This window comes from Cydia pomonella, chromosome 26 (assembly GCF_033807575.1).
Source record: "Cydia pomonella isolate Wapato2018A chromosome 26, ilCydPomo1, whole genome shotgun sequence".
NCBI lineage: Eukaryota > Metazoa > Arthropoda > Insecta > Lepidoptera > Tortricidae > Cydia > Cydia pomonella.
The window spans coordinates 2,470,295-2,482,764 of NC_084728.1; the positions used below are offsets into that span (position 1 = coordinate 2,470,295).

General features: G+C 37.3%; 1 protein-coding gene across 1 annotated transcript in view; it reads right to left on the reverse strand.

The window, feature by feature from the left end:
- The window catches only part of LOC133531850 (uncharacterized), a 118,823-nt gene that overhangs the window by 57,127 nt on the left and 49,226 nt on the right, over positions 1-12,470 (reverse strand). The window lies entirely within an intron of this gene.

Genomic DNA, 12,470 nt, shown 5'->3' on the forward strand with positions numbered 1-12,470 from the left:
TTTGATATGTATACTAAATGTAGATTATTTCAAACGGAATTATTTCTTATGCTCCTTAGGTGAAACAATGATATATTTTATGTATGTTATATCATTATGAGCTTATACTTTTTGAAAATAGACAATTCGTACATTATACTTAACGTTATTATACGTTATGAACGTTTGTAAAGTAAAATTATACCAAAAGTGCGTATACATTTCATGACGCACCCAGATCAGACAGATCGTAGACTAACCGAAGCTTAGTTTGAGGTTAGGACAAAATATATTATGTCGGCGGCCGATCGTAAGATCAGACAGATCGTAGACTAAGCGAAGCTTAGTTTGAGATTAGGACAAAATTTGAATGATTGTCCCCATATATTTATTTTATTGCAAGCTTTTATTTAACTTGCAATATTTGTTCATTTGTAATACAATTGCTTGGGTCAAATCTTGCAAGCTAAATTAGACCCACTTCCCATAATTCGATTGGGCTGAAACTTCACATACATATGCAAGTTGGGTGACAGTGCAATATTATGGTACCATCCAGCTGATCTGATGATGGACACAGGAGGTGGCCATAGGAACTCCTTATAAAACGCAAGCTAATTGTGTTTGGGTTTATTAGAATTGTCTCGAATTCTCGATAGCTGCCTGTTGAAAGAAAAGTACTAACAGGGCGCGTAGCCAATCGTTATGGCTCCTCTACACGATGGCCTAGCGAAGGCCAGTCCAAGGGACGCATTTATGCGTTAGAGGGAGCAAGTGATATTGCTATCTCATTCTACTGCATAGCTGCGTCCCTTAGACTGGCGTACGATGGGCCATCGTGTAGAGGAGTAGAGGAGCCCTTAAACGGGCCCACTGATGGCACTGATTAACTGTCAGTTGTTCGGAACTGTCAACTTTTTGTTCTAACTGACAGGCCGATACCGTCCGGCGGACTGTTAATCAGTGGGCAGCTTTAAGTAGCGAACGAAACGGAACTGCCACTATCGCACTAATAAGAAAGAGTGATAGAGAGAGATAACTACGCTACGCCAGCGCGTTAACGATTGGCACGTTAGCTACGCAGACAGTTAGAAATAAAAGTTAATATAAATTTTTTTTTTTACAAAAAACGTTTCAAACTGAACATTAATTCTTAGGACTAAATAACCAACGGCCCGATTCGAAGAAAGAAATACGATAACGATAAGTTCTCATTTAGATATCGTTTGTGTGTTCACTTCCATTAGGTGTGACGTGTGACTAGAGTAGGGACATAAGTGTGGGGACTCTGACCGGGACATTAAAAAAAATCCCGAAATGTGTTGACACTGTTGACGTAAATTCGTAAAACGTGAACGGACAAGTGTCAGCTTACGTCGTTCTATCCACGTACGATTAGCCTAGCTAGTTAGTCGCGTTTATTGTAGGTATATTACTGTTTACCGAGTCCAGCCCTCTATTAAATAACTATCTTATACCTTTAAACGAGCAATTCTTCCTTTAAACGAGCAATTCTTGTATATATTATATAATTATATTTCCGGGATCTCGGAAACGGCTCTAACGATTTTGCTGAAATTTGGTATATGAGAGTTTTTGGGGGTAAACAATCGATCTAGATTAGTCTTATGTTTGGGAAAACGCGTGTTTTCGAGTTTTCATGCGTTTTTCTTTCGACGCAAAATATGGTCGCTACTTTCGTGTTGCCGGCCACTGTCCGTCTGGTCCAGCGGGTTAAGACGCGGACGGCAAGAAACATCCAGTGTTACGGGTTCGAATCCCGCCCGGTGACTAACTTTTGTTTTTTTTTTATATGTTCAAGTTTATATATAATTTTTTAATTTTTATTGTTTTAGACAAGTTTAATTTAGTAAAAAAATGTAGATAAGATTATCACCTATACACCACCATATTAGAATAAATAGTTATAACCGAGCAAAGCTCGGTCGCCCAGGTACTGATTTTTGAACCGGGACAATTTGCTTCAAACCGGGACATGTCCCGGCGTACCGGGACGTATGGCAACCCTAGACTAGAGCCAATCAGTTTTTTTAATAAAAAAAATGTCGTATAATTGACAGAAGCAGCTCGATTCGGGCAACCAATGTCACTTTGACGTTAGAAATATCGTAGATAGATCTTATTGTAATAAACGTCAATTTTGACATGTCATTTAGTTATAGATCTTTTAATGATCTTTCCAAGATCTTAAACGTGTCTTAATCATTCTTCGATCATTATTCATTCGTGTCTTAATCATTATTCATTCATGAATCGGGCCGTATAGCTTAAACCCTTCGTGGTTCATCATTTAAAGTCCTCGATGCTACGTGCAATTCGTACACAAACTCTGGCTCGCCGTTATGACGACATGGAAAAATGAAACACGTAATAATAAGCCACACGTATTTAAACCACAGATAAAATGAAGTCCATACATTCCACACAGTTAACTGGCAGTTCGTAAACCTTAATGCAAGGACTTAAGGATCACCTATGGTTAGTGCATACTGAAGGTAAGTCCCTATATAAGAACGGTCATTGCGCTCATACATGTATTATTGGGATATATTGCGGAGAATACACATAAATTCAGGTGTTAAATAAAAGCGAAATAATCTGGTAAGCAATTTTTTTTGCCACTTTTTGATGTGACCTTTTTTGCAACTTTTGTGTTATTTCTAGTCAGGATCGCGAGACCTTTTCATCCTTATAGGAGAAAAAGGTGTCCCAAAATGTATTAATTAATTGTGACGGTTTTAAGCAAAATGTAACTTATCGTATCGTAGTATTAATAAATCGCTCATATCGATAACCGATGATTGGGTACATTATGCTTGAACAGGTCACATTTAAATTTAAGTTTCGTAACTGAGCGTTTCATCAGCGGAAGAGCTGGTAGCCTAGCGGTAAGAGCGTGCGACTTTAGAGGTAGCGGGTTCAAACCCCGATCGTAACAATGAGTTTTTCGGAACTTATGTACGAAATATCATTTGATAAATACCAGTCGGTGAGGAAACCGGACTTATCCCAATAAAGCCTAATAGTTTACCCTCTGGGTTGGAAGGTCAGATGGCAGTCGCTTACGTAAAAACTAGTGCCTACGCCAATTCTCAATTGGAATCCCGCTATGGTAAATGAAATGGGGTATACCTACGTAGACATAGGATGTTGCTTATTTCGGCGAAGTTAAAATTCTCTACGTCTCACCCTCTTAATGTAGTCTCTGCCATTAAAACACACCCTAGTAGACAAATACAATAATTCTTGTCCTATGATGCTTTTCTCCGCAATAAATTTAATATTCCCGGTCTTCTGCAGAAGACCAATATTCAATATGCAAGGTCAATATGCATATTGACCTTATACTAGTTAGGGTTCCGTATAGTCAACTACCGTCTGTCTGTCTGTCTGTCTGTCTGTCTGTCTGTCTGTCTGTCCGAGGCTTTGCTCCGTGGTCGTTAGTGCTAGAAAGCTGAAATTCGGCATGGATATATAAATCAATAAAGCCGACAAAGTCGTACAATAAAATCTAAAAATTTAATTTTTTTGAGGGTACCTACCCTACTTGTAAAGTGGGGGTGAATTTTTTTTTGTGGGGGATACCCTACAGTGTGGGGTATCGTTGGAAAGGTCTTTTAAAACTAATAGGGGTCTTCAACAAACATTTTTTGATAAAGTGAATATATTCGGAGGTAATCGCACCGAAAGAAAAAAAATTGTGTCCCCGCCCTCTAACTTTTGAATCATAGGTCCAAAATATATGAAAAAAATCGTGGAAGTAGAGCTTAAGAAAGACATTAAATGAAAACTATAGCGGACATGATCAGTTTAGCTGTTTTTGAGTTATCGCAAAAAGTTCCACCTTCATAGTAAAAAGACTTACTTTACCTAATTAGGTACTGATTATGCAAATTTGCCTATTTGTTTAACTCGCGTGAAAGGTACCGTTTCATCTCTTGGTTAACAATTTACTATACTTTAAGCTCCAGTTTAGCTTATTGTGACGGAAGAGTAACTACGGAACCCTACACTGAGCGTGGCCCGACATGCTCTTGGCCGGTTTTTTTAATATGTTTCTGTTCAAATTAAGTTTATTGTTTCAGAAACAAAATGTCCGACACACCAAACCAGCCAACACCAACTGAGCCAGAAGTGGAAACGTCAGAAACGGAAGAACATTCAAGAGATAAACGGTCCATTTTCGGCCCGCTTTCACCGAACCCGAATGACAAAAATTGGATATACAAAGACGGTACATGGATACATTTGACGGGAAGAAACGATTCATGAAAACCACAGATATAGATATACCTCAACTGTTAGACGGAAGAAACATTTAACGAAAACCACAAACATACCACGTCTCTCTCATCTTAGCATTTATCTCGGTTGCATACTCCGCTATTGCTTCGGAACCAGAATCCGCTCTCCTGCAAACTCTTCGCACGGTCTCCGGAATCCTTGTAATACCAGCATCTCCAGGCCTTTCCCCTTTTTTATTCGAGCTTAGGCGGACGCAAAGACAAAGACTGAAAGTCACCAATCAAGCAGTACTAAAAAGAATGAAAAGATAAAACCGCCTACTTTGGACTTGTATACAAACATGACAAATATATTGTTAAAGGAATAATATAGGGAAGATCGAAGGGAAAAGGGGCAGAGGGAAAAGAAAACCTACATGGTTGCATGCTTTTGGACCCGGGTATAAATAAATAATAAATAAAAATAAAATTTTATTTATTCGTTAGCATACATGATTTTTACAATAACAGGGTAGATGTCTCTTTTTAAGTATTCAGAGATACTTGTGATAAGAGACACCGCTCTTCCGCAGTAAAGTATCTTAACTAACAAAGGCGATACAGATTAACTTAAAAAACAGAAAATGATACTACATGATGAGTTGAGTAGCAAATAGAAAAGAAAATTAATAAATTTACAGGGTAAAGATGCCAGGTTTTTAGTTCACTTAAGAGGGGAGTAGGGGGGGGGGTGTATGTGTGTGAGTGTGCGCGTGTGCGTGTATGTGTGCGTGTGTGAGTGTGCATGTGCGTGTGTGTGTGTGTGTGTGTCTGTGAGTACGCGCGCGTGTCCGTGTGTATGGGAGAGTATCTGAAATGTCTGTAAATAATATTATCTATGATAGCAAATAGTGTATATAATCTTGTAGATTGAGCAGTAAACTGTCTTTTTGCATATGCTGTGTTGGTGATAATTACGGGAATTACATTAGGTTTTCTACGTGAAGTGATAGGGTCATTTTTGTACATGGTATTTGTTTCTTTAGTATGACATTTAACACGTAAAGTTTTCTTACTGTCAGTAAGTCACACATTTTATAAAGGTCAGTTGTAGGAAAAGTGAACGGCTTTGAGTACATGACCTTTAACAGTGCCCTCTGGGCCCTTTCGAGTTCAAGGAATTTAGTTTTTGTGGCCCCACCCCAGTTCGGTATACAATATGTGAGAACTGATTGAGCCAGAGCAACATAAATTTGATTTAAGATAGTTTTTGTGGCAGCGTGTCTTAGGTTTTTAAACAACCATATTAGTTTACGTGTTCTGGTCATGATGACATCTGTGTGAACATGCCATGTTAGCCTTTGGTCAATCATAATACCAAGGTATTTTGTGTACTCTACTTTTTGTATAAAGGGGCAGGCACAGTTAGGGCTGATTGCACTGTTACAGGTATGTATTTTTATCATAAATGTTGTGTCGGGTTGGGTCCTATTGTATTTTGTAAAACACATGAAGTTCGTTTTACTACTGTTTAGGGTAAGCAGGTTGTTTTGCAGCCAATGGGCGATCTTGGAAAGTCCTAATTCTGCTGTTTGTCGAGCCTCTTCCCAGGTATTTCCCGAGAACACAACTGCTGTATCATCAGCATAAGAGAAGATAGATGCATTATCAATGTGTAGATTACAGAGCTGGTTGATATACACTAGGAACAGGGTGGGACCCAAGACGCTTCCCTGTGGAACCCCATATCTAAGTACCGATTCATCACTAATGTAGTCTCCAATTTTAACTTTTTGAATACGGTTCTGAAGATAACTACCCAGCAGCTGAAGCGGAATTCCTCTTACGCCAATCTTTTCTAGAGATTTTATAAGAACAGGGACAGAAACGGTGTCAAAGGCTTTCATAAGATCTAGAAAAACAGTTACGCATTTTTTATTTTTGTCTACAACTTTAACTATTTCAGATGAAAGTGCGGCAACAGCATCCTCAGGCGAGAGGCCACGTCGAAAGCCATACTGATTTTTAGATAATATATTAAATTTGTTTAGGTAATTTATCAGACGGTCGTTTATTAGTTTTTCTATTACTTTTGATATGGCCGGTAGGACGGAAATAGGACGATAATTCGAGACACCGCTTCTGTCTCCACTCTTATAAACCGGTGTGACTATGGCCTGCTTCAAAGGGTAAGTAAAGGAACCACAATAGCACTAGCTTGTTTTAAGAACATAGTGGGGATGCTATCCCAGCCAGGAGCACTGGATGATTTTAGATTAGCAAGGATAATAAAGACTTCGTTTGGGTCTGTGTCATAGAGTACAAAAGAAGTAGGTGTGTAAGTAGATGAGATTGGAGAGGAATGAGGAGATAATTGAAAACTATTTATAATTTTTTCGGCAAGAGATTTTCCAATTTCTGAGAAATAATGATTTACAGCATTAACGGCAAGCAGAGGAGTTGCTTCACTCTCTAATAGATCATTATTGCTACTCCTGGCAGGTTTTCTATGTGTTATTTCATTTACAGCTCTCCAAAGTGTTTTTGAATTTTTACTTGCTTTCATTAACTTGTCTTTATCAAATTTGCGTTTTAGCTTTTTAATTAGGTTATTAAGAAAATTGCGGTATCTTTTATAGGTATTTTGAGTGTAATATTATCGGGGTCTGAGCGAAGCTTCCTCTGCATGGCGTTTCTATTTCTAATACAGCGGAGGATACCGAGGGTAATCCAGGGCTTAATAATGCGGCTGCTTCTGGGCACAAGGGTAGTTATAGTGTTAGATGTAAGAAATGACTTAATATTATGTATTATAAGATTAGCGAGTTTATTAGGGTCATAAATATTATATAGCTCAGCCAAGTTGCATTCAGAAAGTGAACTTAGTGCTTTATCAAAATTGGTTGTAGTTATAGTCTTGAGATTTGTTTTAAAGGGATTAGCCCTATTCAATTTTAGCAGAATCATCGCATGGTCTGTGATGGTTGTTTGTAATACAACGACAAGGGCATTTAAATTTAAATTATTTTTACCACTTTTTATGATTATATGGTCGAGACATGTTTTGTCTCTGGTTGGCAGAAGATGTCCTGTTAAGCACCATGCATCGCTAACATGTTTAAATTATAATTAAGTCGATTTGTGCGCTCGTAGCATTGCTCGGTAGATTTATGAATGAGGTTAATGTTTATGTCCCCAGTTATTATTAGGTTTTTGCAGGTCATTATAGTTTCAAGATGCGAATTTAAACTATTTATGAATTCATCAGCATTATATATTGAAGGTGACCGATAGATACCCAAAATGTTCATATCCGAAATTGTTACTTCAAGGCAAGACGCGTGTGTTAGTTTTATTTCTCTGACTTGAATGTTATGTGTATTTCTCACATAAATGACCACCCCGTCATTTTGATTAAGATGATTAGTAGTGGAGAATTGTAAATAGTTTTCTATTGACGGTACAGGTTTGTCAGGGTGTAGTCTGCATTCACTAAGAATAATAAGGTCAATATTGAAGTCTAACTGCGCCAGAGTCGTAATGAGGTTATCTAAATTACAATAAATACTCCTAATGTTTTGGGAAATGATAGTGAGATCCGTCAGTGAGAACTTAATATATTTAGTTAAGTCTTCACACTTACATGTCATAGTTTGTGCCACCGAGAGATCATCTATTTCGTGAATTGCCGATAAAGTGCTGTCCATTATGTAGTATTAGTAGAAACTGAATTGGGTATCCTAAATCGTTTAATTTGTAAGAGTGATACATATTTTAGGTATAGGTCTCTAGGACTGTGTATAGCAAGAAATGAGTGTAAGGCCAAAGGTAAGGCGAAAGTGATAGTAGGGTACTTATATCGCAGTTGTATGTTTTTCGATTGTGTTGTATGTTTAGTGTGGCGGCTAAGTGTGAGTTTACTAGTTTTATACGTTATATTATTAGTATTATGTTTATTAGTTGATATAGATTGCTTATGGTTTAGAGTGGGCTCGAGGGTTGGGACAATGCTTATCCATCGTAACGTAGAAAAACATATAGGTTGTATGGTGTGTTGATGTGTATTATAAGATGATTTTAATATCCAAAAACAAAGAAATAAACATACATAATAAAATAAAACTTACTAACAACTTAAACTAAAGATAAAAAATTTGGCCCAAATCGCCGTCAATGGGCAAGGTGCCTAGAAGGCTGGCCGTATTTCCCCGCTGTATGGCGATACTTATACGCTGAGCGAAATAGTGGCCAGCCCTCTGGTCGCCCGAGGCCTCTATTAGGCGCGCCGACAAATCTTTAAAAAGCCGACGCGCACTTGGCCCCCATGGCCCCAAGGTTTCAACGCCAAACGCCGCAAACATGTAGCTGCTTCCTAGTAGTGGCGCTGTAAACCCCTAGTGTAACTTTGATCGACATCATAACGTGACGAACGCGTTTGCGTTAAGTCTAATTTTGTATAGGATTTTGAGGTTCCAAAACGTCCCGCTTGGCGCGCTCTTTCGAAATCCAATACAAAATGAGACTAAACGCAAACGCGTACGTCACGTTTGGAAATCGAATTTACTTACACTAGGGGTACAGGACTACATGCGATATGAGATAGTGTCACTATTACATATTGACTCAGTACATAGTTTAGCGTATAAAAAGATGCGTTTCGGATACCAGGAAGTGTAGCAGAGTGTAAAGCAACCTTAATATATTGAGTGTGACGCCGCCTTAACAAAATAGTCGCTGACAGCTATGACATTGACCCCGACACTTTTCGCTATTGACAGCTACACGTACTGCATCTCGCTCCTTTCCTAAAATATGTTAATATTTTTAAGTAAAGGATTTATATAAAATACACCACCATTGAAGACTCTAGACGTTGTTTTATTCAAGAATAATACATGGCGCAGTCGGAGAAGAACGATTACGAAGATTTAACGAGATTAAAATAAGAACTTAAGAAGGCACATTGCGGACCCCGGCCGGTACATCTCAGTATTAAGGTAATTGTGTTAAAATAAAAGAAAAATCGACAATGTCTGATGACGAAACTAACGAAGTAGATAGCATGGCATGCGCGGTCGAGTACAAAATGCCGCAGGGCTTAAACCTAGACGACATAGGAAACTGTTGGCCGCAATGGCAGAGGTTTAAACAGTCATTTCGCATATTTTTAATTGCCGCTGGCTTCGAAAGGCTAGCTGAAACAAGAAAAGCTGCCATACTTCTCAATTGCATCGGACAGCAAGCGCAGGAACTATATTTTAATGTGCTGCAAACTAACGAGAAAACGAAGTTGGACGAAATCATTGAATTGTTCGACGACCACTTCAAACCAAAGCAAAACGAGGTGATTAACAGTTATTGGAGTTGCGAATTCAGCCAGGAGTTCAACCAGTAGTGCGGCCCCCCCGCCGCGTGCCGCATGCACTGATGGGTCGGCTTGCCGAGAAACTGAGGATCCTGGTGGAACACAAAGTTATAGCCGAAGTCGCACACCCTAGGAGTTTTGTAAGCAACCTTGTTATTATTGAAAAAAAAGATGGCTCACTTAGGATTTGCCTTGATCCCAAAGACTTAAACAAAGTATTAATTAGAGAACATTGCCTAATACCAACTTTAGATGAAATAGTTTCAAAATTGTGTAACAAAACATACTTTTCAGTCTTAGACTTATCAGATGGGTTCTATAATATTAAATTATCCGAAAATTCTAGTGATTTGTGCACTTTTAACAGCCCATTTGGATGTTATAAATTTTTAAGGTGCCCTTTTGGCATCTCTGTAGCCCCGGAGGTCTTCCAAAGGTACAGTGAAACTGCCTTTGGTGACATCCCGGGTGTCATTGTGTACTGTGACGATTTATTAATATGTGGTGATACTGAAGAAGAGCATGATGCAATATTAAATAAAGTTTTTGAACGGGCCAAAGAGCACAATGTACGTTTTAATAAAAATAAATTTCAGTACAAATTAAAAGAAGTAAAATATTTTGGGCATATTTTTTCTGAAGAAGGCATGAAGATTGATCCAGAAAGAGTAAATGCCATTACTAATATGAAAAGCCCTACTAATAAAAAAGAGCTGCAAATATTCCTTGGTATGGTAAACTATTTAAGAAAGTTTATTCCTAATCTGGCTAATATTGCATCATCGCTTCAATTATTGTTAAAAAAAGATGTGACTTGGTTATGGACGAAAATTCATGAAGATGTTTTTGAAACTATTAAAAAGAAATTAACAGAAGCTCCAACCTTACAAAATTTTAATCATAAACTGCCAGTAGTGATACAATGTGATGCATCTAAAGATGGTTTGGGTTGTTGCCTTATGCAAGAAGGAAAGCCGGTGGCTTTTGCATCAAGGAGTTTAACTCCGTCCGAACAAAATTTTTCACAAATCGAAAAAGAATTACTTAGCGTGTGTTGGTCAACTCAAAAATATCATTACTACATTTATGGACAAAAATGTACAATTATAAATGATCATAAGCCACTGGAGTCGTTGCTTAAAAAACATATTCATGAAGTCCCATCCCCTAGGCTTCAAAGAATGAAATTAAGACTCCTGAAATATGACATAGAATATAAATATTTAAAAGGTAAATACATGTACATAGCGGATTTACTATCTCGTGCATATATTCAGTGTGATAATACAACAGATGATCCATACATTAACGAAATGGTCCATTGCGTGGGACTTGCGAGTCACTTACAGTGCACTCCTGAGCAAAAACAAGAATTAATTACAGAATCTAATAATGATACGGAACTTTCTAAATTAATTGAATATACTAAGAATGGATGGCCCGATAAAAAACATGTGTCAGATAGTTTACAATATTATTATAAATTTAGATCTGAAATAACTGTAGATGAAGGCCTAGTATTTTTAAATCATAGAATCATAATACCTACCACATTACGCTTAAATATTATGAAAATGTTACATGAAGGGCATCTTGGCACAACTAAAATGAAACAAACTGCCAGGAATATGTACTATTGGCCAAAAATTGATGAACACTTAGACACATATGTAAGGAGATGTTTTGTATGTCAAACCTACCAAAATAATAATGTAAAAGAGCCCTTATTGCCTCATGAAGTACCTAAATTGCCTTTTAATAAAATAGCTACAGATATAATGGAATTTAAAACAAAAAGTTATCTAGTAGTATATGATTACTATTCTAAATGGTTAGATATTAAGTTATTAACAAGTAAAAGTGCCAAATGTATAATTAACAGCCTTACAGATGTTTTTTGTAACTGGGGCATCCCTAATGAAGTAGTTTCAGACCATGTGCCGTTCGACTCCAGAGAGTGCCATAAATTTGCTCGTGAATGGGGTTTCACATTCACATATACTAGCCCAAGATATGCTCAGTCAAACGGAATGGCAGAAAAAGGGGTTCAGATAGCTAAAAAAATTTTACTTAAATGTTATGAAGATAAAACTGACTTCAGATTAGCACTGCTACAGTATAGGGCTTCTCCCGTCTCTGGTACTAGTTTTTCTCCTAGTCAGTTAATGATGAACAGAAATATCAAAACAAAAGCCATTGTTAACTATAAATATCTAGAGCCAAAGCTTAATAATAATGTAGAAAAGCAGTTCCAAAGAACATCACATAGAAATAAGAAGTGTTACAATAGTACAGCTAGATGTAAAAATGATTTTTATGTTGGACAGCATGTGTGGTTCAAAAAAGAACCAAATAAAAAAATATGGTTACAAGGAAAAATTTGTAAATGTAATGGCTTTAGGTCTTACAACGTAGTAGATAATAATAATGTGGAATATACAAGAACATCATTTCATATTCGACCGGCGTGAAGCTTTGTGTTCCACCAGTCTCCACTATTGGTTGAAGGTCCAACTCCCATGGTTTCTTTCTTTTGTAAAAGGGGGAGAAAGAAACAAATGTAAAATTTGTATTAGTAAGTGTGCTCATTTGATTAGAAGAAACAAATTTATTACAATTTTGTAATAGCTAAAAGATTAAGTATTAGTAGTATTATTAAACTGAATATTGTAGAATTTTATGTTAGAAATAAGTACTTCTGTGTAATTTTACGATATTACAAATTGTTTTTTTTAAAAAAGGGGGAGATGTAGCAGAGTGTAAAGCAACCTTAATATATTGAGTGTGACGCCGCCTTAACAAAATAGTCGCTGACAGCTATGACATTGACCCCGACACTTTTCGCTATTGACAGCTACACGTACTGCATCTCGCTCCTTTCC